This window comes from Hyperoodon ampullatus (assembly GCF_949752795.1).
Source record: "Hyperoodon ampullatus genome assembly, chromosome: 10".
Lineage (NCBI taxonomy): Eukaryota > Metazoa > Chordata > Mammalia > Artiodactyla > Ziphiidae > Hyperoodon > Hyperoodon ampullatus.
Window position 1 is genome coordinate 4,427,277 of NC_136923.1, and position 23,730 is coordinate 4,451,006.

The window sequence follows — 23,730 nt, forward strand, 5'->3', positions numbered from 1 at the left end:
GTAGCTTCCTGGGCCTGACTAGACAAAGTTCGAAGTTCAGGGCTACCAAAGCCACCAAGACTTGAAGATCCTAGAGGGAAGGGAGGCACAGAGAAGTAAGCCCAACCCTCACTACCATTTTTTCCCGCAGGCATTTGCTACTGAAAAGCAGAGTTGAAGTGTTCTCCAGTCTCACAGCACTTAAGAGACAAAGTTGCAGTTTGGAGCCCATCAGAGAGGAGAAGCTCTAGGAACCATCCAGGGTTTTCGTTGGGACCATGGCAGGGGAGGAGGGGATTATAGCCCAGGAGTAAGGGGGAACCACAGGTAAGCCAAGACTTACAAATATAGCAACCCAGACTTGTATCAGCTGAGCCCCAGATGAGATTAAGGCAATATGCCCTAACTCTAGCTATGTCACAGGAAAGGACCAGTCTTCTCTGGAGGAAGCTAACGTCATGAAGACCCTCTTCAATTTCTCATGCACGGTGTCTGGCATTCAATTTTAAAAAATTGTTTTAAACTGGACACACCAATAAGCAGAACCAAAATGAAAAAAAAAAATAGCCAATAGAAATAGACCCAAAGGTGACCGAGATTTTAGTGTCATCAGCTGTGGATGTTAAAACAACTGTGATTGATATGTTCAAGAATATGTAACAAATGCTGAATTTCACCAGAGAATTGGAATCTATAAGAAATAACCAACTGGAAATTCAATAACTGAAAAACACAATCACTAAAATCAAGAACTCAGTGGATGGGTTTACAGATGATTGTGTGCCTCTGAAGAGAGGATTTGTGAATTGGAAGATAGGTCAGTAGAAATAGATAGAAAAATATTTCCAATATAAAAAACAAAAATGATGGAAAATACAGCAAAGAGATGTGCAGCACACAGTGAAAAGGTTTAACATACATGAACTGGAGTCCCAGAAGAGAAAGAGAAGTATAATGGGACAGAAACAAAAGTCCTGATAATGATCAAGAATTTTCCAAAACTGATAAAAAGACGTCAAGCCATAGTTCCAATAAATGCTACAAACCCAAAGCAGGATAAATGTAAGGCAAGCAACACCTAAGCCCGTACGAGTAAAATTGCAAAAATCCAAAGGCAAAAAACAAACAAGCAGAAAAGACATAAAAGCAGTCAGAGGAAAAAAGGCGCATTACCTTCAAAGCAACAGCGGTCAGACTGACAGTTAACTTCTTAACAGAAACATTGGAAGGTGGAAGGTAATGGATGGCATCCTTAAAGTACTGACAAAAATCAACTACCAACCTAAAATTCTGTACAGAGAGAAAATATCCTTCCAAAAGAAGACAAAATGAAGACACATACAGCTGAGAGAGATGTTACCCACAGACCACACTAAGAGAAATTCTATAGGGAGTTCTCCAAGCAGAACGTAAATAATCCCAGATGGAAATATGGACATGCAGAAAGAAATGAAGGGTAAATTTGGAGTAAATTGAAATGGAACTTGACTGCACAAAAAAAGCTATAATGTTTTCTGGGGGTTAAAATACATGTAGTGGGCTTCCCTGGTGGCGCAGAGGTTGAGAGTCCGCCTGCCGATGCAAGGGACGCGGGTTCGTGCCCCGGTCTGGGAGGATCCCACGTGCCGCGGAGCGGCTGGGCCCGTGAGCTATGGCCGCTGGGCCTGCGCGTCCGGAGCCTGTGCTCCGCAACGGGAAAGGCCACAACAGTGAGAGGCCCACATACCACAAAAAAAAAAAAAAAAAAAAAAAAAAAAAAAAAAAAAAAATACATGTAGCATTAAAATGCATGAAAACAACAGGCCAGGTAAAATACTGTGAGGTCCTAGCATGTTCTCCAATGTGATAAAAGTACTGATTTACACTGGACTCTACTAAAGATGCATGTCATAATATTGAGGGTGACCACTAAATTAATCAGCAAAGGATATATAACTAATAATCTAACGGAGGGGGGAAATGAAATAACAAAAACTTCTTGATTAGTCCAAGATAAGGAGAGAGGAAACAAAACATAAATTGGGTGGTACAGATGGAAAACAAATGTTGACATTGTAGATGTAAAATAGAATCAATGCAACAAATACTGTAAAAGTACTTACTAAATGCAGGACTGTGCTCAGTGCAAGACACACAGACAATTAAATCACAGTCCCTTCCACCATGCAATTTAGTTGGGATTTTAAGGAGAGGGAGCAATCTTGTCATCTCCTGTTGAAATTCAAGGGAGGCTTCATGAAGACGGTGGCATTTGAACTGGGCCTTTAAGGATGGGAAAGATTTTTCACAAGAGGTAGGCTTGGTAGGAGGACATGGGCAATGTGGGCAAATGGCCAGCGGCAGTAAGGATCCCTGGGTGTCAGAGGAGCAGAACAGTGTGGATGGGGCAGAAAGTTTACACATGTGACTCATAGGAGAGAAAGTAATGAAGACCTGTTGGACCAGATGGGGAGTAACCTTCAGTCCAGCCCAGGGACTAAGGACCACATTTCCAAACCAGGAAAACAAATAGCTAGAAGGAGGCATCGAGTTCATCTAGTCAACCTTCCCATTTTACAGATGAGCAAATTGAGACTTGTAAGCTCAACTATTAAGCTTTCTAGTACAAGTATAACATGGACTGATGTGGGTTTTTGAGACCTCATTCTTGTGGCCCTTGGGGAGGAGGATTGGAGAGGCAAGATCAGAGGCAGGGAGACCAATGAGGGGTGTGTGATGGTCCAAGTGAGGGTCAGGGGCCCTGCCCTGGGGCAGGGATCCTGGAGATGGCTGAAGGGGAAGAGGCACACATGGGTGACATTGTGTGATGTGGCCGTGCTCCAGCAGTGAAGGCTGGCTGAAAACCCCATGTGAATGAGTCAGGGTTCTCCAGTGAACCAATAGGATGTGTGTGTGTGTGTGTGTGTGTGTGTATACATACATACATACGTATAGATATTGATATATCGATATATAGATATATTGACATAGATAGATATAGATAGATAGAGAGATTTATTATAAGAAATTGGCTGACGTGATTTTGGAGACTGATAAGTCTAGACCAAGGAAAGCTAATGTTGTAAGTTCCAGTCCGAGTCCTAAGGCTGGAGAAGACCAGTGTCCCAGCTCAAAGACTGGCAGAGAGAAAGGATTCTTTCTTACTTAGCCTTTTATTCTATTCAGACCTCCAGTGGATTGAATGAGGACCACCCACACTGGGGAAGGCAAGCTGCTTTACACAGTCTACTGATTCAGATGTTAATCTCACCCAGAGACACCCGCACAGACACACCCAGGATAATGTTTGACCAAATATCTGGGCGCCCTAAGGCCAGCCAAGCTGACACATGAAGTTAACCATCACGCCACGTTAGCCATAGGCCCCTCTACCCAGCACACTCAAGGAGAGGCCAGCCTAGGCCAGAACACACAGTGTGAAATCATGCCCCCAAACTCAGGGTGATGGCATTGTGAACCTTCTGGGGAAAGGAACTAAGATTTATCAAGCCTCTGGCAAGTTTGCACCAGGCTAAGCGCCATGGCTAGGAGTGATCTCATTTAATGCTCCTGATCACCCTCAGAGGAGGGTTTGTGCTTTTTCCTTTGCAGCCGAGGAAACTGAATCCCAGGGAGGCAAAGTGTGGCAGAGCTGGAGCCCCAGCTTGACTACTACGAGGCTCACACTGGTCTGCAGCATCAACCAGGCTTACAAATGACTCGACCCAAATGTATTAATTACAGGACCATTGCCTGCTGTATCCAACAGACCCCCAAATGCATAGTGGCTCAAATATGATATAAGCTTATTTCTCACTCATGTGAAGTCCAAAACCACCTTCTCCATGCAGTGATTCAGAGATCACGTTTCTTCTGTGTTGTGACTCCACCATTTCCACACGGTTATATACATTGAGCTGGTGAAAAGGGAAACAGGAGTCAGGGACGTTTAAGAGGCCTGGAAGAGGCTTACATCACATAATATAGATATAGATATATTCTTTTTGTTGCACATATATACAATGGAGTATTACTCAGCCATAAAAAGAAACGAAATCGAGTTATTTGTAGTGAGGTGGATGGACCTAGAGTCTGTCACACAGTGAAGTAAGTCAGAAAGAGGAAAACAAATACCATATGCTAACACATATATATGGAATCTAAAAAAAAAAATGGTTCTGAAGAACCTAGGGGCAGGACAGGAATAAAGACGCAGATGTAGAGAATGGACTTGAGTATGTGGGGAGGGGGAAGGGGAAGCTGGGACGAAGTGAGAGAGTGGCATGGACATATATACACTACCAAATGTAAAACAGATAGCTAGTGGGAAGCAGCCGCATAGCACAGGGAGATCAGCTCGGTGCTTTGTGTCCACCTAGAGGGGTGGGATAGGGAGGGTGGGAGGGAGACGCAAGAGGGAGGGGATAATGGTGATATATGTATATGTATAGCTGATTCACTTTGTTATAAAGCGGAAATTAACACACCATTGTAAAGCAATTATACTCCAATAAAGATGTTAAAAAGTAATTAAAAAAATAAAATAAACCTAAAGTTAAGCAAAAAAAAAAGAGATATAGATATAGATATATAGTATCAGTACACACACACATACACACACACACACACACTGTCTTAGATTAGACCAAGACTTAGGGACGCTTGGTGCAAGCATTTATTTAGGGAAAGCTCAGGAGTACCTGGTAAGGGTGGGAGGGAAGCTGGAAGAGGCAGGGAAGAAGCCAAGCAGGGAGGTGGTTTCAGGAGAAGTCTGGCCTCAGCCTGACCCCACAGGTTGCTCTGGAGCACGAACAATACTTGAGGGCACAATACTTCCCCCCATCCCACGGGAAGAGTGTAACATCCCAGACGCCACCCCGCACACCCCCAGAAGGCTCCTGTTGGCTGAAAGCCATTCTCCGGGGAAGGTGCAGCCAGAGCTGTTAGCAGCCAACACACGCAGCAGCTGGGAGGTGGGTGCACTGTCTGGTGACAGGGATCTGGGTGGAGCGCTTGCGGCATCTACTATGAGTGGAGAGAAAGAAAAGTTTCCTGCAGGAGAGGTTTTTTGACCAGGGTCACAAAAAATAAGTTAGAGTTTTCCAAGAACGGGGAATTAAAAATACTGATTTGGTACCTACTCTCCCCACATCTGGGCTTGTCTTGTCCCCGGATGGCAGCCCTGCCATCCTGTATGTGAGTGTCTGTTCCTGCCTGGACTGTGTGTGGCCTTCTGAGGGCAAGTTCTGGGTCCATCTGCTTTTGACCAGTGCCCCTTTCTCCAGCTCCATACTGTGTGCCAGGCCCACAGGTGCCAGAATCTCCAAGGTGCTGGGGGACAAGTGAGGGAAACAAACATGTAGGCAAATGGGTCCCACAAGACAAGACTGGCCAAAATACCCCAGGAGTAGTCCCAGCTCGTGGCCCTGTGCTCATGTAGGAGAGGGGCTAAGTGTTCGGTGAATGACAGAAGAATGTCCTTCCCAGTCCCCCCAGGTCTCCAAGGGCTTGCTGCATCCCTGACACAGAGTAAGGTGCTCAGTAGAAATTTGTGAAGTGGATGTCCCCGGGGCTGGATTTGGGCTCAGAAATTGTTTTCTGTTCACTCTTCACTGTGGCTAAGCTGAGTTCGGGAATGTGTCTATACAGACCCCGGGGCTGCCATCCTGTCCCTGGTCCCCACCCCAGTAGACAGGTCTAATGCCAGACCTCAGCGGTCCTCCTCCCCCTTTGCCCCCATCCCTGGTGTCTTTGTAGGAACATGGTATTTAGTGCCTTGGGTGCTAGAATGAGAAATGTGTGCTTTGGTTCTACATCCACTGTGACCACTGTCTTTGTCAGCCAGGGCTCCCATAACAAAATGCCACAGACTTGGTGGGATTTAACCAAAATCTATTTTCTCACAGTTCCGGAGACTGGGGGTCCAAGGTCAAGGTGCCACCAGGGTCAGTGTCTGGTGAGGCTCTCTCCATGGGTTGCAGATGTCCACCTTCTCACTGCATCCTCATGTGACCTTTCCTCATGCTCCCATGGAGAAAGAGACCTCTGGTGTCTCTTCCTCTTGTTATCAGGGTACTAATCCCATCTTGAGGGCCCTACCCTCATGACTTCACCTAAACCTAATCACCCCCAAAGGCCCCACTCCAAATACCATCACATTGGGGGTTAGGGCTTCAACATATAAATTTTGGAGAGACACAGTTCAGTCCATAGCCACCATCTATGGTGTTGGTGCAGGGCATAAAGGGTGAATGAGGTGTAAAAAGTCCCTGCCCTCATGGAGCTTAAATTCTAGAGGGAAGGGGGGAAATGGGGGAAAGTTATGAGGTATAATGAGATATAATGAGTGATTAGAAGAAAACAAACAGCCTGTGACAGAGGCAAAGTAGCATCTACTTTGAGAGGAAGATCAGGGAAGGCTCCTCTGAGGAGGTGGCATTTCAGCTGAGATTTAAATGGCAAGGAGAAGGCAGTCATGAGAGCGTAAGGGGAGCATGTTCTAGGCCCAGAAGAGAGGAACAAGCTGAGCCAGTTGGAGGCACTAAATGAGGACTCTGGCTGCTGCAAGATTTAGAGGAAACGAGGCCATGGTCAGAAATGAGGTTGAGAAAAATGGCAAAGCCTTATCCCAAGGGCTCTGTGGTCCCGTAAGGAGTTTGGATTTCACTCTCAGGGCAACAGGAAGCCATGTAGGGTTTCTGACAGGGAAAGACATGGTCAGCTTCACGTTGTCAGAAGTTCCTTTGGGATTCATTTGGAAGTTCCTTTGGGGTGGCCTGCAAAGGTCCATTCTGCAAAGGAATGGACTTCAAGAGGGGATGAAAGAGGGGTGGTCATCGGAGGCTGGGGAAAAAATTGAGCTAATTGGTGGTCTGGGGCAAAGCAGGGGGACTCAGAAAAGGTGGTGGAAGCTACACCCCTTGGTCCTAACTCTTTACTTCGTGAGGCCTTACCCTTCGCCGTTTAACTTTGCAGCGCCTGTTCCTTCGTGCTGCACTTGGCCACGTGAGTTGCTCCAATCAATGGGATGTCAGCAGAAGTGACCGCAGCAGAGCCTAAAATGGGCCCGTGCAATTGGGGGGTGTTCACCCTGAGCCTCTGCCATCACTATGCACTGGGCTGGCCTGGCGGAGGACGGGAGACGTGTGCAGTTGCCCCAGGCCAAGGCCAGCCTAGATCCGTGGCCAGCCAGCAACCCCCAGACACATGAGAGTCCATCCAAGATTAGAGAACTGCCCAGCCCACCCCCAACTGACCCTGGACACATGAACAGATGCTATCATTGGATTCTCTGAGGTCTGGAGTTGTTTGTTACGCAGCAGTACAGGAGCCCCACTCTGATCCTTGGGGGATACAGTCCAAGACCCCCAGTGGAAGCCTAAAACCATGAGCAGTACCAAAACCTATATAGACCATGCTTCTTTTATGATAAAATTTAACTTAGAAATTAGGCACAGTCAGAGAAAATATCTGAGTTGCTGACATCACTACTCTTGCACTTTGGGACCATTGTTAAGTAAAAGAAGGGCTACTTGAACACAAACACTGTGATACCAGGACAGCCGATCTGAAACCAAGACGGCTGCTAAGTGACTAACGCCGGAAGTGTATCTAGTGTGGATGTGCTGGACAAAGGGATGATTCACGTCCCAGGTGGGAGGGAGCAGGACGGCGTGAGATTTCGTCACACTACTCAGAACAGTGAGCGATTTAAGGCTTCTGAAGTGTTTATTTCTGGAATTTTCCACTTAAAATTTCAGACCACGGTTGACCGCAGGTAACTGAAACCATGGAAAAAGAAACCGCGGCTGGGATGGGGGGTGGACCACGGTATTGTCTTTCTAGAGAACAGATACAGGAGGAGATAGAACCAGACCACCTTGCTGATGTTTGTATGTGAGAGTGAGGGGTGGGGGGAGTCTGGAGGACCCCAGTTTTCTGGGTAGATGGCGTCCCCTAAATAAAGACAAGGAAGAGGGGATCTGGAGGCTAGCAAGGAAGCAGGTCTGTGGAGAGGATCAGAGTCCTGTTCTCTTTGCTCTGAAGGACAACAGCGAGTCACTGAGGGCTCTCGAAGCAGGACAGTGACCTGGGGCGGCAAGGAAGTGGGTATCCTGAACCAAATTCTCCCGTCCCCAGTGCGTTCCCCTGCACTGCCACCCCGCAACCCCCGCCCCCCGTAGGCCTTTCCCAGAGGTTGAACTTAAACAAATGTCTTTTGTCCATTCTGTTCCCAGAGAGAAACAGACCGTTTCTCCTCTTTTCCAGTTGCTAGGACACTAATCTGTTTGAGAAAGGCGTGGGAACATCTGGTTGGCGAGAACAGAGCTTCCGGGAATTTCCTTTGTATCTGTGATTCTGTCAACTCTCCTGGTGTTCCTGAGGGCCAGGGCTCTCCAGCCCTCCGGCTGGTCGCCTGGGCAGCAGCGAGGAGGGCGGGGCCCCTTTCAGTGAGCACTGCCTGGGTGCTAGTAAGTCCAGGTGCATGGGTGCTGCTCCCCACCCCAGAGGGGCCAGCGCTCAGAGTAAAGGGCCCACCTTAGCTTTTTCCTGCTTTATCTTTCTTCCAAAGATAGACATTAGTTTTGTGTCTGTTATTACCTGTCTCCCTCACTAAGCTCCGTGAGGCCAATGCTTTGATTGGTCACCACTGTACCCCTGGTGCATAGAAAAAGGTCTGACACGTACTAATAATAGTACTAAACGTTTGTGGAGGGCTTACCAGCTGCATGGCATTTTTGTGATTTCTTTAGATATACTAATCCTTTTAGACTTCAAAATGACCCTTCAAAACTTGGGTGGTATTGTTGTCTCCATTTTATAGGTGAGGAAACTGAAGCACAAAGAGATGAAACAACTTGCTCAAGGAAGTAGCAAAACTGGGAATCCCAGGCAGTCTGGCCCCCGAACCTGTGCTCAGAGAGGAAAGACAATTTGTTGAATGAATCAAGGACCTTGCCCCACGTCACACAGGGGAACTGGGGTCAAGAGTCCCATCCCCTCCCTCACACACACAATAGCAGCAGGGCTCATTGCTCTCATCTTTGTGGGGTGTGGATTTCCAGGAGGCTGGGGCTGGGTTTCCCCTGCTGCTTCATCTGGCCGGGAGACCACAGGTGGGCTCTGCTCAGAACCATCAAAGGGCTAGGTCACAGGTTTCCCTCCAGGCCACCAGCACCTTGCCAAGCTCCAGGCACCTTCACCATCTCCGATGGAGTGATGAGCAGGGGCTGTGCACACAGGGTAAGTCAGATAGAACCAGACAGGTCCTTCCTGCTGCTGTCTCAGCAGTGGTCCTTACTGGTTGCCCAAGAGGACAGGCAGACCCCCTCAGCCCTGAGCCCCTTGTCTGCAGCCCCTCATCCCTCGTCTTCTGCTCCTTTTCTCAATCTAGAAAACCGTTCAAAAGTCTGAGGCCCAGGTCACCTGGCTTTTCATCTCTTCTTCCCAAATCTATCGATTAGAACACCAACCAGCCTGTGCACCGACTCACCCAAAAGGCCAAACTCAGGAAAATCAAAATGTCATTTGAAACTTATCAGTCTTGGCCTCGGATTTCAAAGTTCCCAGCATTTGAAACTCAAAAGTCTTAACTTTCAAACTAGAAAGTCTTTGCTTTTGAAATTCTTGGCATTTGAATCCAAAAAGTCTAGGCTTTTAAAACTCAAAGCTTCTCCCCACTCCCCCCACCCCCACCATCCCGCCCGCCCGCCCCCCTGCTGTGTTTCTGTTTATCATTCTTTTTCTGAAACAATGTCAGATGGGAGAGAGCAAAGGACTGGGGATAGGGCGGCTGTGTGTGTGTGTGTGTGTGTGTGTGTGTTCATATGTGTGGGGAGGAACATCAGTAAATACCTGTGCATGAAGGGTTAACCAAACCCTTTCTCCTTCTCTTAAGAACAAATCTGACCTTGGGTTCACTTACTATCTCTGTTAACCCTAGAAACCGGAGAAAGGTGGCATGTCAGCTGTGTTGCCAGGCAACATTGCTTATGTTAACAGTGACTCTTGATTGGTAAATTGCATCTGGACTGGAAGGACTATGAATGAATTATAAATGCCCGATGGGGACGCCAAAACATTGAGCTTCCCCGTGTACAAAGAGTCATATAACTGGGCATGTCCCTTACAGGCTCCCTGGAAACTTTGCGTATGGAGTTTTTGTTAAAAAAGACATTGACTCCTGAGGCATGAGTCTTTGAGATCCATACTTCTTGCCTAGTGTGGACTTCATCTCCTGGACCTAAGTTGTCACCTGAGGACCAGACACTCCTGAGCTGCTGAGCTACTGTGGGAAGTCGCAGGGCCTGGTGCTGCCCTCAGGCAGGTTGTTTCTTGGACTGTGTCTTGAGTGACCTATGGTCAGATATGAATTTCATTGTCTATTTGAACCCAGAGAAGACCCCCCCTGGTGGCTTCCCCCCATTAGCTCACATCTCTGTTTCAGGTCCAGCTAGGGAGGCACTTGGAATATACAACTTAGCTGGAGAAATGTCTAAAGGGAGGGGAAGGCAATGCCCACTATGTGCCCAGGACTTCTGCATATTGTACAAGAGTTCATCTCATCTCACAACACCCCTTTCAGGTGAGGATAACCACACCCATTTTACAGATGAGCACACTGAGGCTCCCAGAGGTAAAGAGACTTGCTGAAGGTGACTCAAAAAGCTGATGGCAGAGCTGATGTCAGGAAGACATCAAGTACTGACAAATATTGGTTCAAGTACAGTCTCTGTTGGGTATGAGCCAGCAGACCTTGTGGGCTACTCTGAACCTCAGTCTCTTGCTCAAAATAAATGGATGTAATCATATTACCATACAGGAAGCCTGTAAGGCTTGAGATAGTCTACTTTGAGATGTCGGGTGCTACAGTGCAGTAGAATTCAAAATCTTCCCCCAATCTCCCCACTCTGTCTGCTGCCAACCCACCCCAGGGGCTGTACTATCTGACAACAGTCTCTAGCTGCCATTGGCTACATGGCAGATGTCCCCAGTTCTGCAGGGCAGCATTTCTGTGTCACAGATTGTCCTAGGGCACAGCTAGGACAGAGGTTCTGGCTGTGTTTACCATGCATTCCAGAATTGCCTCTGGCAAATGTGAGTAAACATAACTGTTGTTAAAGCAGCTGGAAAGAATCCACCCATTCAATAAATATTTGATGAACACCTACTATGTGTGGGGCATTGTGAATACTATTATCTCTGAGCACACATAATCCTTGCCCTTACAGTTTCAGTCTACTTAGAGAGACAGACATGAATCAAGTAACCCCTGAAATTAATATATAGGTTTTAAAAACCAGCAAACGTTACAAAGGCAATTGAAGGGTGCCATAAAAACTTGTAACAGATGGTCTGTTGTAAGCTACTGGAGTTAATGCCCACCCAGCCTCATGCCCTCATTTTCTCAATTTTCCTTTGGGGACCCACTTCTACCTTCTACCAGTCCATATGATTCAGGCGGTGATGGTGAGTTTAGGATAGGCACATGACCCTGGCCAATCAGAGCATTCCATTCCCTGACCACTTCAATGGTTGGTCAGAGATATACCTGTGACCTAAATCTGGCCAATGACGTTCAACTCTGGGACTTCTGTGGGGACAGTTGGGAAAAGACAGTTCTCTTTCTGCTGGGGTTTCTAAATTGGAGGATCAAATATCTGACTTTTCCATGGGCACCCCAGGCAGAGCCTGCCTAAACCTGGAGTTCTCTAGAGGAAACCTGAGAGATTTGTTATCAGGCAGCTTCCTGGTGATGTCATTTGAGACTCTAGATCCAGCTATACCTGAAGCCATTACCCCCAGGCTTTATCTGAACCAAAAATCACCCTTTTTGGCTTAAGTTAGTTTAAGTTTGTTTTTCCACCACTTGCAATTGAGAGTTCGGCCTAATACAGGACTAATGGGTCTTGGAAGACTTCCCTGAGGAGTGACATTCACTCTGATTGCTGAAGAACGGGTAAGAGTGAACTAGACAAAGAGGCCAAGTCTGAAGTCAGCAGCTTTGGCTTGAAACCCTTGAGAATTCAGGAAGGGGGAGAGGCCTACATGCTGTGCAGGCAGAAAAAGGACAAATGAGGGGAGATCATCATGGGGAAAAGGTTAAGTCCCATATCACACTTATACTTAAATCATTTGTTGTCATTCATTTCAACAAACATGGAAATGCTTTCTGCTAAGACCTATATTATAATGAGTTTCCTTTGCAGACAAAAAGATACCCTTCCCTACACGGACATTCCCACAGGACAAGGTCCATGCCTGCCTTCAAAAGCACTTCTGGGGCTTCCCTGGTGGCGCAGTGGTTGAGAGTCCACCTGCCGATGCAGGGGACACGGGTTCGTGCCCCGGTCTGGGAAGATCCCACATGCCGCGGAGCGGCTAGGCCCGTGAGCCATGGCTGCTGAGCCTGCGCGTCCGGAGCCTGTGCTCCGCAATGGGAGAGGCCACAGCAGTGAGAGGCCCGCGTACTGCAAAAAAAAAAAAAAAAAAAAAGCACTTCTGCTTCTGGCTTTGGAGGCAGAAAAAAAATTTTTTTAAGGGAGGGGACAATTAAAACAAGGAAAAGTAATAACAGACTGAAAATGAGTCCTATTTTTAAATGCAAATAACCATTTCTTAATTTACGGTTTATAATCTTGTGCAATTTTGTGTTTTAGATTATCTTAAATTTTGTGGGGTTTTTTTTCGTTATGAAAGTAATATAACCACATTTTGGGATGTGCAGAAGAGAAAAAAGATAACCCTTTATAATTCCCTCATTTCGACCCCAAATTGAAAAAGTTAGTTTTGGGTATTTTTCTTCTTTTTCCTTGGCTAGTTCCGTTCAGCATATAGCCCAGCGCTTTTCACCCAGGAATTTGTTAAATGCAGATTCTGACTTAGTAGGCCTGGGGTGGTGGCTTGGATTCTGCCTTACTAATAAGCTTGCGGGTGATGCCACTGCCGTTCCAGACCATGCACTGAACCATGCAGAGCTGAGGTCAACTGCAGGCTGTGTGGCCTTAGGCAACCCACTCAGCATTTTTACCCCAGTCCATGAGTCTGGGTTCTCAAGGGTCTTCTGTTGACCCCCAGACTGGATTAAAGAGCCAGACAATAGGAGGTGCCCAAGGCACCAACGTGTAAGTGCTGCTAAAATGTCACTGGGAAATTGGGTGGGTTTGCATAGCCTCTGAGGTGGGGGTGAGATTCTTGAGGAGGCTGCCCCAGTGGGAGGCTCCAAGGAGGGTGGGCCCTCATGCCTTTTAAGAAGGGTGGCCCCTCCCTGGTGGCGCAGTGGTTGGGAGTCCGCCTGCCGATGCAGGGGATACGGGTTCGTGTCCCGGTCTGGGAGGGTCCCATATGCCGCGGAGCGGCTGGGCCCGTGAGCCATGGCTGCTGAGCCTGCGCATCCGGAGCCTGTGCTCCGCAACGGGAGAGGCCACAACAGTGAGAGGCCCGCATACCACAAAAAAAAAAAAAAAAAAAAGAAGGGTGGCCCCATAATTGCAGGGCTCTGGTTTTTTGGGGGGTTTTTTTGCTGTATGTGGGTCTCTCACTGTTGTGGCCTCTCCCGTTGTGGAGCACAGGCTCCGGATGCACAGGCTCAGCGGCCATGGCTCACGGGCCCAGCCACTCCATGGCATGTGGGATCTTCCCGGACCGGGGCACGAACCCATGTCCCCTGCATCGGCAGGCGGACTCTCAACCACTGCGCCACCAGGGAAGCCCCAGGGCTCTGTTTTACTGAGGCAGGGGGATGCAAGTTTGGGGCCAGAGTGGAATTGCTCAGGGTGGGGAGCAGAGGTTGAACCTGCCACCCACATCTTCCTCTCCCCTTCCCATACAACATCTGCCCCTCTGCCACATGAATGCCGAACACCTATTTCATTAAGCTTGGCTACTGAGGTGGGAGATAGCTTGTCCAGGGTCCCTCAGACTTTAGCCTTGACCCATGTTCACTGGGTGTGGCCCCAGCTGAAATCTTAGCATATTAAGCCCTTAAGATATCTGCTTGTGAGGAGGGTACTTTCTACAAGAGATGTTCATTAAGTCTCTACAGCTCTGGTAAGGCCTGATCCACCCTCCCTTGTGCTTACCACACACAGGCATCTACCCTCTGCTCCTCCGGACTCCCACAGGAGAAAAGACCAGCCTGGTAGCCTGGCATTCAACTGTCCATGATCTGGCCCCTTCTAACATCCCTGCCTCATCTTCTTATGTCCCATACTCCAGCCATACTGAAGGACTCCCAGGTCCCACCTCCATGCCTTTGCCATGTTACTTCCTCTGCCTCAAATGCCCTTCCCTGCCTTGATCATCGAAGACAAACTTCTATTCATCCCTCAGAACCTAGATCAGAGGTCCCCTTCTTCAGAAGCTTTCCAGACCCTTCATGCAGTGGCTGACCTCTTGCCCTGTGCCTCCTTTGTGTCTTGCACACTCCTTAGCATGACTCTTCGTAGCAGATGGCTTAAGATAAAAGATTTTTTTCCTTTTACATCATTGGTTTATTTAATGGAAATGCCCGTGTGATAGAACTGCTTTGAACACAGCTGAGACAAAGGGTTAAACTGAGCCACTGAGACTCTGCTTCTAGCATCGACTAGCTCTGAGTTCCTTTGTGTGGGAAGTTCAGCCCAGGGCTTGAAGTTCAGCCCAAGGCTCCGATCTCCCAGCAGCCTTGCAAAAGTCCCAGAATTGAGTCTCATTGGTCTGCCTTGGGTCATGTGCTGGTCCTCGAACCAGTCACTGTGGCCAGGGGATCGACAACTCTGATTGACCTAGCCTGAGTCGCATGACACGCCTGGAGTCCAAGAACTAGAATGGGGAGGGGCAGCTTCTGGAGGGAAAAATCATGGTCCTGGAACCTGAGGCCAAGTGGGGACCCAGCAGCCAGAACCCACAAGTGCCTACCACAGATGCCTCTTAGAGCCCTTTTCACACTGTGCAATTATTTGTTCATGTGTCTGTCCTCCAGCTGGTAGGGAACAAGGGTCCTTCTCATTTTTAATTCCAGAACATTATTCTAGCCCAAGGGAAGAAGAGCTTAATAAGTGGCCATTAAATTGTACGTTTTAGGCATTTCCTTGCTTTGTGACCTACATAGCAAGTAAATCAGAACAGAGTCTCACAAAGATTTTTGCAACATGTATATTAAGGTAATGCTTCCTGACATTTAAAACATCATAAATTGAGTGTTTTCTCCATGTCCGTGTCCATACAGGGTGAGTCCATATGTCTCTCCTGGAATCCTCACAACACTTGGGAAAGGAGACTCTCCCCTTGACAAGTGAGAAAACTGGGGCCCAGATGCCTTAAGTAGCTTATCAAGGTACCACAGCTGGCCAGTGGCATTGTTGGGAGTTAATCCCAGGCAAGCTGACTTTCCAAGAGTCTCTGATGGTTTGCTGAAGGAGTTCTTAATTCAGGGGGACAGAGGGAAGGATCTTGGGATCACCTTTGGGGCTTTTTGAAAATATTCCTCTGTCTTAGTTTGGGTTCCCTCAGAGGCAGACCCTGAGTGGAGAATTTAAGTGCATGCATTTTTCTTGGGAGGGGATCCAGGGTGCATGGCTGACAGAGCCCGAGTGAGACAGAGAGGGGAAGGCAGCCAGTGAAAATTGCTCAGATGTGGACACTGCTGGGGACAATTGGAGCAGAAAGCCGTGGAGACTAGCTGAGGGTCAGGGAGGAAGTAGCTCACAGCTGTCCTACCTGAGGGGTGAGGGAGCTGGCATGCTTACACCCAGACTCTCTGCAGCCATTGGTTGGGGCTGCTCCCAGGGGGCGGTGCTTTGCCAGCATGTCCAGCAGCCAGAAAAAGGCCTCAGGCACCACCAGATGGACAAGCCAGGGTCCCTCGCATGACACTGACAGAGGCTGCTGGGACCCTTCTCCTCCCAAGCTGGGAACTACTCTGTAGAATCACAGACTAAAATATCTGAAATTTGGGCCATCCCAGACCCTTAATGGTGGAGCAGCTCAGCCACCTGCCCCATTCCCAGAGCCCGAGGAGCCGAGGGGTAGGTGGCTGACAACAATAGATGCTCTTGCAATATTATTGAACATTGAATGATTTCTCTTTGCCCCCAAGAAAGTACAGGACCAGAATCGCCTGAATACCACATAGCGGGCGTGAGATGGAGCTTGTCAAGAGCAGGGTCTGGTAGGAAAGCAGCCCCCTGCACGGCGCTCGGTGAGAACAGGGACCCCCTCTGCACCAGCGCAGCAGCTGGGACATCGTAAGTGCCAATCCATATTCACTTATTGGACAAGTGATTGGATAGTCTGAGACGTTGTCTTGAATCTCAAACTCAAGACTAATGTGGGGCTACCCCAGAGCTGAGAGCAACGGGCTTGCCTCTGAGCAGGGGCACTTCTACAGTGTGGATGGCCCCCCTTGGGACTGGGTAGCCACCCTGGCTTCACGTCTCCATGTCCTGGGTTCTGGACCCGAGAGAGAGGCGATGGTCCACTGACCGTGGTGCCTTGTGGAAACTGTCACAGTCAGGGAGCAGCAACTTGGGGCCTCACACATTCAGACTGTGACATTTCAGAGGGGTCACATTGTATGTGAATTTGAGGCAGTGCTTTGTAAAACATTAACAAAACCCTATTTTAAATGCAAAACTAAAGGTAATACAAATATTGCCCCCTACACACACACACACACACACACACACACCCCAGCGAGTGGAAGGAAATGCAAGTGTCAAGCATTTTCATAGCAGGCAGGCCTCCACAATTCTAAGTCATACTGCACTGCTGCCACACGGTGGCGCCACTCAAACCATAAACAAGTTGCCTCTGTCCGGTGCTTGGGGGTCTTGAATTATGAGAGCTTTGAATTACGCACGGTCTTCCGGAACACATTCCTCACACACTCCTCGTTGTGGTTTTTGCGTTGTGCTGTTTAAAATATTCATTCTTTCATTCGAATAATTTAAAATATATTACTTTGTGACACCATTTCTTCATTGTTTAGTCTATCAGGCTGGCTTAGTGTCCTGGTCCCTGAGAGGCCCCAGAGATTTGCTTTCCTGTTGACCCTGGAAAGTCATCCATCCATCCCCTTCCCTCATCCATCCATCCCCAGAGACTTCTATGTGTATGTTCGCAAATACTCCCCAGCATCCACTCTGGGAAAGGTCTGGTGTTGGGAACTGGAGATCAGAGATGGACCACCCAGGACTCCCCAGCACCTAGAGGCTGGGGGAATCCAGGGAGGCCTCCTGGAGGAGGTGATGCCTAAGCTGAGTCTTTTTTTTTTATAGTAATCTTTTATTTATTTATTTTTATATTTATTTTTGGCTGTGTTGGGTCTTTGTTTCTGTGTGAGGGCTTTCTCTAGTTGTGGCAAGCGGGGGCCACTCTTCATCATGGTGCATGGGCCTCTTCACTATCGCGGCCTCTCTTGTTGTGGAGCACAGGCTCCAGATGCGCAGGCTCAGTAGTTGTGGCTCACAGGCCTAGTTGCTCCATGGCATGTGGGATCTTCCCAGGCCAGGGCTCGAACCCGTGTCCCCTGCATTAGCAGGCAGATTCTCAACCACTAGGCCACCAGGGAAGCCCCTAAGCTGAGTCTTGACATTGTTAGGTTGAGAGTGTGGACGTGAACATGAAATTATCAATTACCCACCAAAGTGTTTGTCTCATTGGCTGGATAACGAGCTCCTTGAGGGCAGGAAACACCTATTCACCTATTTTTCTGCCTTTCTAGTTAACATAGGAACTGGCAAGTGTATACTAAGTGCTTAGAGCCATGCCTATGAAAGTGTAGCTGCTATGATGGTGTTGTCATGCTGTTGTTGTTGCTTTTAGCCAAATCACTGTATATGGAATAAATGAAAGAGTGCAATAAGCAAGTGGTGTGGTGGAAAGAGCCTCAGACCAGAGATCAAAGGCTTGGATTTGAATCCAATGCCTTGACTAGCTCTGATCCTCAGGTCACCATCTATAAAATGGGGATAATAAATCTTTCAGGACTGGGTGTTATGATGGCGAAATGAAATTAGAGGACACACATATAAAGCATCCAGTGTACAGTAGATGCTCAATGCTAATTCTGTTCACCCTTCTCATGTTATGGTCCCCGGGTACTTAGCACCAGACTAGGCAAGCGTATGGGCTCAGTAAGTATTTATTAATGGTTTGATGACTAATATTCTTATTGCTTTAAGAGTATTAATCATGGTTCATGCTCACTGTCTCAGACAAACCCTTAGCCAGGAATGGGATATATGTGCCACATGAACCTCTGCTCCCTACTCACTTCCCTAAGGCAGACATTACTAATCAATCATGGCATTCTGTTAGGACTCTTTTGGTTGGAAATGACAGCCCAGCTTAAGCAAAAAGGGGTTTGTTGTACAGCTACTGGAGTAGCTCAGAAAGCCAGAGAAGGAGCTGCAGGCAGCAGGGAAGCTCTGGGCCCTCCTGGGAACCTCATCAGGTCCCCATCACCTCCTCATTTCTCGTCTAGGTGATTGGATATTTGCTGGCATTATTTTCTCAGGCAAGGCTCTTGGTGACTGGCAGCTGGCAGCTCTGAGGTTACCTCCTTTCTGTTTCCTAACCTGGAGGAAAGGTTGAGAGCATGCCCCTCTCCCTCCAATTTGAAAATTTCAGGAAAGGTCTCAGATTGGCCAGCTGGAGTCATGTATTCAGTGGTGGGGCTGGATGTTGGTTACCAGGACTGGCAGCCCACGGAATCACAGAGTCGGGAAGGAGCCATTCTCCTGAAGAAAAGAGAAAGAGAAGCTGGGCAGACACCAGTGATGAAGGTCTAACTCCTCACTACAGAGCCTAGATGAAGCCTCAGAATCCTTCTCAACACAGTGACCAGAGTCAGCGCTCAAGGCAAAGTCAATTTGATGTTTGGATCAAGACCACAGGAGGTTCATGGTGCAGGAAAGAGGTGATTTTATTGGAAACTGCTCAGCCTGCCTGTGTTTGAATCCGTGTTGTCAGCCAGCAGGTAAGTTGCTTCACCTTCCTGAGCCTCAGTTTTCTCATGTGGTGAGTATAACAATGCTGACCTCAGAGGTGTCGTAAGCGTAGGTGAGATAATCTGTGTAAAGTTTAGCTTAATCCCTAAACATTCGATAAATGTGAGCTCTTACGAGTTTGGGTTCCCCCAAAGCAGACTCTAAGACTTAAGATTTCCATGCGAGTAGTTTACTTGGAGGTAATCCAGGTTGTAATGTAAAGGAACAGGGGTGTGAGACAGGGAAGAGGAGGTGCAATAATGTGCAGTCTGTGGGCAATGGGACTCGATGCTGCTGGGGAACTCCGAGAGATGGCTGAGGATGCAGCTCAAGAGTTGTACCCTTCCCAGGGGGCAAGAGGGCTGGGGTATTGATGGGGTACCAGCTGCCACTGGTAGTTGTTTGAGGGCTGCTTCTGGGCATTACCTCCCAGGCATTTCCAGCCTGCCTTGCGCCTGGTCCAAGTTTACTCCTGTGGCCAGCGAAGCACCTGCAGGCAGAGTCACAGGTGTTTGCCGTAAGAAGCCACAGGCAGGAGGGCAGGGACAGTGTGGGCTGCAAATGTTATCATTAGTATCTGTAAGCTATAGAGCCCTGTGTACACATAAGGGATGGATTTAAGAAAGCGTCTTTTCTAGGGGAGCTGGAATTGCGTGGCATGGTCCTCACCCTCTTCAGTCCACAAATCCTGGCACCCCGTTTCCCCACTGTTTCTTGACCTCAGCTTTCATCTGCCACGCATGATTGTTTTCCCCTGGGACCCAAGTACGCCATTCCTCATGTCTGATCTGGGCAACGCCCCAGCTCTGTGGGGAACTGACACCTATAGGCAGGCTGGAGGCCGGCTCACTTCCCCCCACTGAGGCAAACCTAGGGGCAGGTTGACTTCCTGGAGCATCCACCGCTGGGCTCTCGGTGGCTGAGTGCTGGGTATTCAACCCATGCAGAAGTGGGGTATTTGTACAAAAAATAAGCCTGGTCTAAAATTCTTTATACTCTTACCTAGTTATTCATCTCTGGGCCACTCCCTTCTAACCAACTTCCTTCGCATGAATGAGGTCTTGCCTGGTTTCTTTCAGCTCCTCCCAGCAGAGCTGGTTTTTCCTTTTTTTCTCTTATATAGCATTTTTCAAGATAACACTTCACATAATATAGAATTCACCATTTTAAAGTATACATTTTAATGTTTTTTTAGTATATTCACTATATTGTGCAACTATCTAATTCCAGAATATTTCCATATCCCACAAGAGAAACCCCATACCCACTAGCAGTTAGTCTAAATTTCTCCCTTCCCCATTCCATGGCAACTGTTAATCCACTTTCTGTCTCTGTGGATTTTCCTATTCTGTACATTAACTATAAATGGAATCACATAATATGTGACCTTTTGTGTCTGGCTTCTTTCACTTAGTGCAGTGTTTCAGGACTCACCCGTGTTGTAGCCATACCAACACACGTTCCTTTTATGGATGAATAATATTGCATTGCATGGATAGACCACATTTTGTTTACCCATCATCTGTTGATGGGCATTTGGGTCATCTCCACCTTTTGACTATTGTGAATAGTGCTGATATGAATAATTTGTGTACAAGTTTTTGTGTGAACATGTATCCCGTTTTCTAGAGTATAGACCTTGGAAGGGAATTGCTGGGTCATATGGTAACTCTATATTTAACCTTTTGGGGAACTGCCAGACCGCTTTCCAAAGTAGTTGCACCATTTTACATTCCCCACAGCAGCGTATGAGGGCTCCACTTTCTCTCCACCCTTGCTGATGTGCTTTTTTCCATTAAAATTCTGATCATCCTAGTGGGTGAGAAGTGGTATCTCATTGTGGTTTTGACTTATGTTTCCCTGATAACTAATGACGTTGGGCATCTTTACACATAGGATTGGTTTTTTTTTTTTTTTTTTGGTGGTACACGGGCCTCTCACTGCTGTGGCCTCTCCCGTTGCGGAGCACAGGCTCCGGACACGCAGGCTCAGCGGCCATGGGTCACGGGCCCAGCCGCTCCGCAGCACGTGGGATCTTCCCAGACCGGGGCACGAACCCATGCCCCCTGCATCGGCAGGCGGACTCTCAACCACTGCGCCACCAGGGAAGCCCCAATAGGATTGGTTTTGATTACCACACAACATGGAGGAAAATTCCTAGTCTTGGGCTTGGGCCTTTAGCATCTACCAGACTCAAGCTTCTTAGCTATAAGCAGGCATCCTCAGTCTGCCCTTGAACTGAGCCCTGCCCTAATTTCTTGGGAGCATCAGATCCCTTGGTTAAGTAAATGTCTGGTGTGAGTTAAGAATCTCCTGGTGGAGAGTGTTAGAAACCCAATGTACACTGGCTTGAGCACAGAGGGATATATGGCCTCACTTATCTAATACAGCGCAGGGCCATGATAGCTTCAGGCACGGGTGGACCTAGGTGCCCTAGAAATGTCATCTGGAAGCTTTCTATTGCTCATATTCTGAGCTCTACTTTCCTCTAGGTCAGCTTTATTCTGTGACAGGCCCTCCCCTCTTGGTGGCAAGATGACTTTGAGCAGCCCCAGCCTCCCCTCTTTGCTGTAGGCAACACCAGTGAAAAGAGAACTTCCCTTTCCCGATAGTTCCAGCTAAGGTCCCAGACTTGTCGCTCACTGGACTAATCTGGGTCATGTACCCATCCTTAAACCAATGACTGAGCCCACGGCAATGGAATTTGCTGATTGGCTGGGCCTGGGTCACATCTTCATCTTCAGAACTAAGAGGGGGCCAGCTCCTCCCAAACCATGTAGACTTAGAGTGAGGGAATGGTGGTTCCCCACAATAAATTGGGGTGCTCTCACCAGAAGGGAGATTGGACACAGGACAGAGAGAGACCTCAGTTGTCCACTGGACCCCCTAGACCTGGCTACCAGGAGTCTGTCCCTATTCCCAATGCCCTAGCAAGACACCCACCGTCTGGTCTCATCCCAGGACAATGTGATAGACCAAAGGCTGGGAACACACCTCAGGTAAGGACACTGAGAATGAAGAGCTGTCTCTCTAATGATCCAAGGGAGGAAGAAACAGAAGCCTTGGTAAAACTCACTCTGGCTTGTTTTCAGAATTGGTTGTGAGAAACAGACAGGCTTTCACGTGTGAAGAGAAGCCCAATTCCTTTATGATAAAGTACCTCTCACACTCATGAGTCTCCCTAGAGCTGGTTAAGAGTTGGGGTTTGATTTGGTTGTTTGTTTCCTCCAAATTACCAGGAAGACTTTTTTTCTTCCGTTGGCGGCAGGAAGCAGCATTCCATCTGAAAACATCACCACCACCCTGCTTCCCTTCCCTGGGCGGCAGCCGGCTGACTCACTGGCTGGGCTCCACCAGGCTGGTTCGGTTCTGGCCGGGCTGTGTGAACATGAACGTGCGTGTGCTCCCACCTCTCCAGAACACAACCCCACGCGTTCGCGATACCAACGGCACAAACCACGAACGCACGGTCCCTGAAGCGGGTGTGTCCCCCATGCCTGGGGCTGCCGACAGAAGCTGTTCGGCAAAGGCTTATTAATTCTTAGACAGTCGGGTGTGAATATCGTGCTGACATTTATAGCACGTCTTCTCCACGCTCTGTCTCGCCCACGCAGAACCACGCACCTGCAGGAGGGAACGCGAACATCCCGTGCAGCAGATGTTCTGGGCCCTGGAAATGATTAAATATGTACTCTCTATGGAAGGCGTAGTTACCCAAACACAGGACCCGAGGAGGGAGGAGAAGGGAGGAGTGCTCTGGCTTCTGCAAGGCTTCTCTGGGTGACCTGGATGGACAGCCTGATAAATCCCAGGCTTGGATGAAAACAAAAGGCTATCCTGGCTTTATTTTTTAAAACAAGCTCGGGAAAGATATTAGAATTTATTATGTAAACACACACACACATAAAGCAACACATGGGCTGTAGAGTCAGAGAAATCTGATTTTGGGTCTCAATCCTCCCATCTCTAGCCGGGTGACCTTAGGCCAGTCGCTTAACCTCTCTGAGCCTCCTCACCTGTAAAATGGGGATCTCAGAGGTAACTGCTTCTCAGGGTTGTGGTCAGGTTAGGTTAGTGATTCATAAGCCAGAACAGTGTTGGATATTATTTTCTTTGTTTGGACTTCTAAGTCAAGGTGGCCTGTCAGGCAACTTTGTCCTGATATTAGAGAGATTACAATTTCTAGCTGCCCTGGAGCTCAGCTGCCCGCCTCCAACTCTGGCATTCCCAAGCATCCCAGAGTTGGGTCTACAGGTCGTCTCTCCTGCAGATCCAGACCCTTCCTTGCTGTGACAGCAGCAAGTAAACCAGTAAACAAGTAAACTTAATATGTTAAGTCATTGGTTCTCAAGGTGGGGGGCGGGGCATTGTTATGACTAAGGGTGGGGTGGAGTGGAGAGGGGTGGCTGGCATCTGGTGGGGAGAAGCCAGGGGTGCTGCTAAACATCCTCCAGTTCCAGACCAGCCCGAACAGGCCCCACCACAAAGAGTTACTCAGTCCAAAATGTCAACAGCACTGAGGTTAAGAACCCCTGCTCTAAAATACGGGCATCTTGAAAGAAGGGACTCGTTGCTTGCCTTAAAACCCTCCAACAGCGTCTGTCACACCCAGGATAAATTCTGGCCCCCTTACCTTGATCTACAAGGCCCTGCGGGACCTGGACCCTGGCCACCTCCCTGACTGCACATCCTACCTTCTCCCCCTCCTCACTTTACTCCAGTCCCTCTTGCCTTCCCTCTGGTCCCGTTTCAGACCCCACGGCCTTCATTCTTGATGTTCCTTAAATACCTTTCCTGTTGC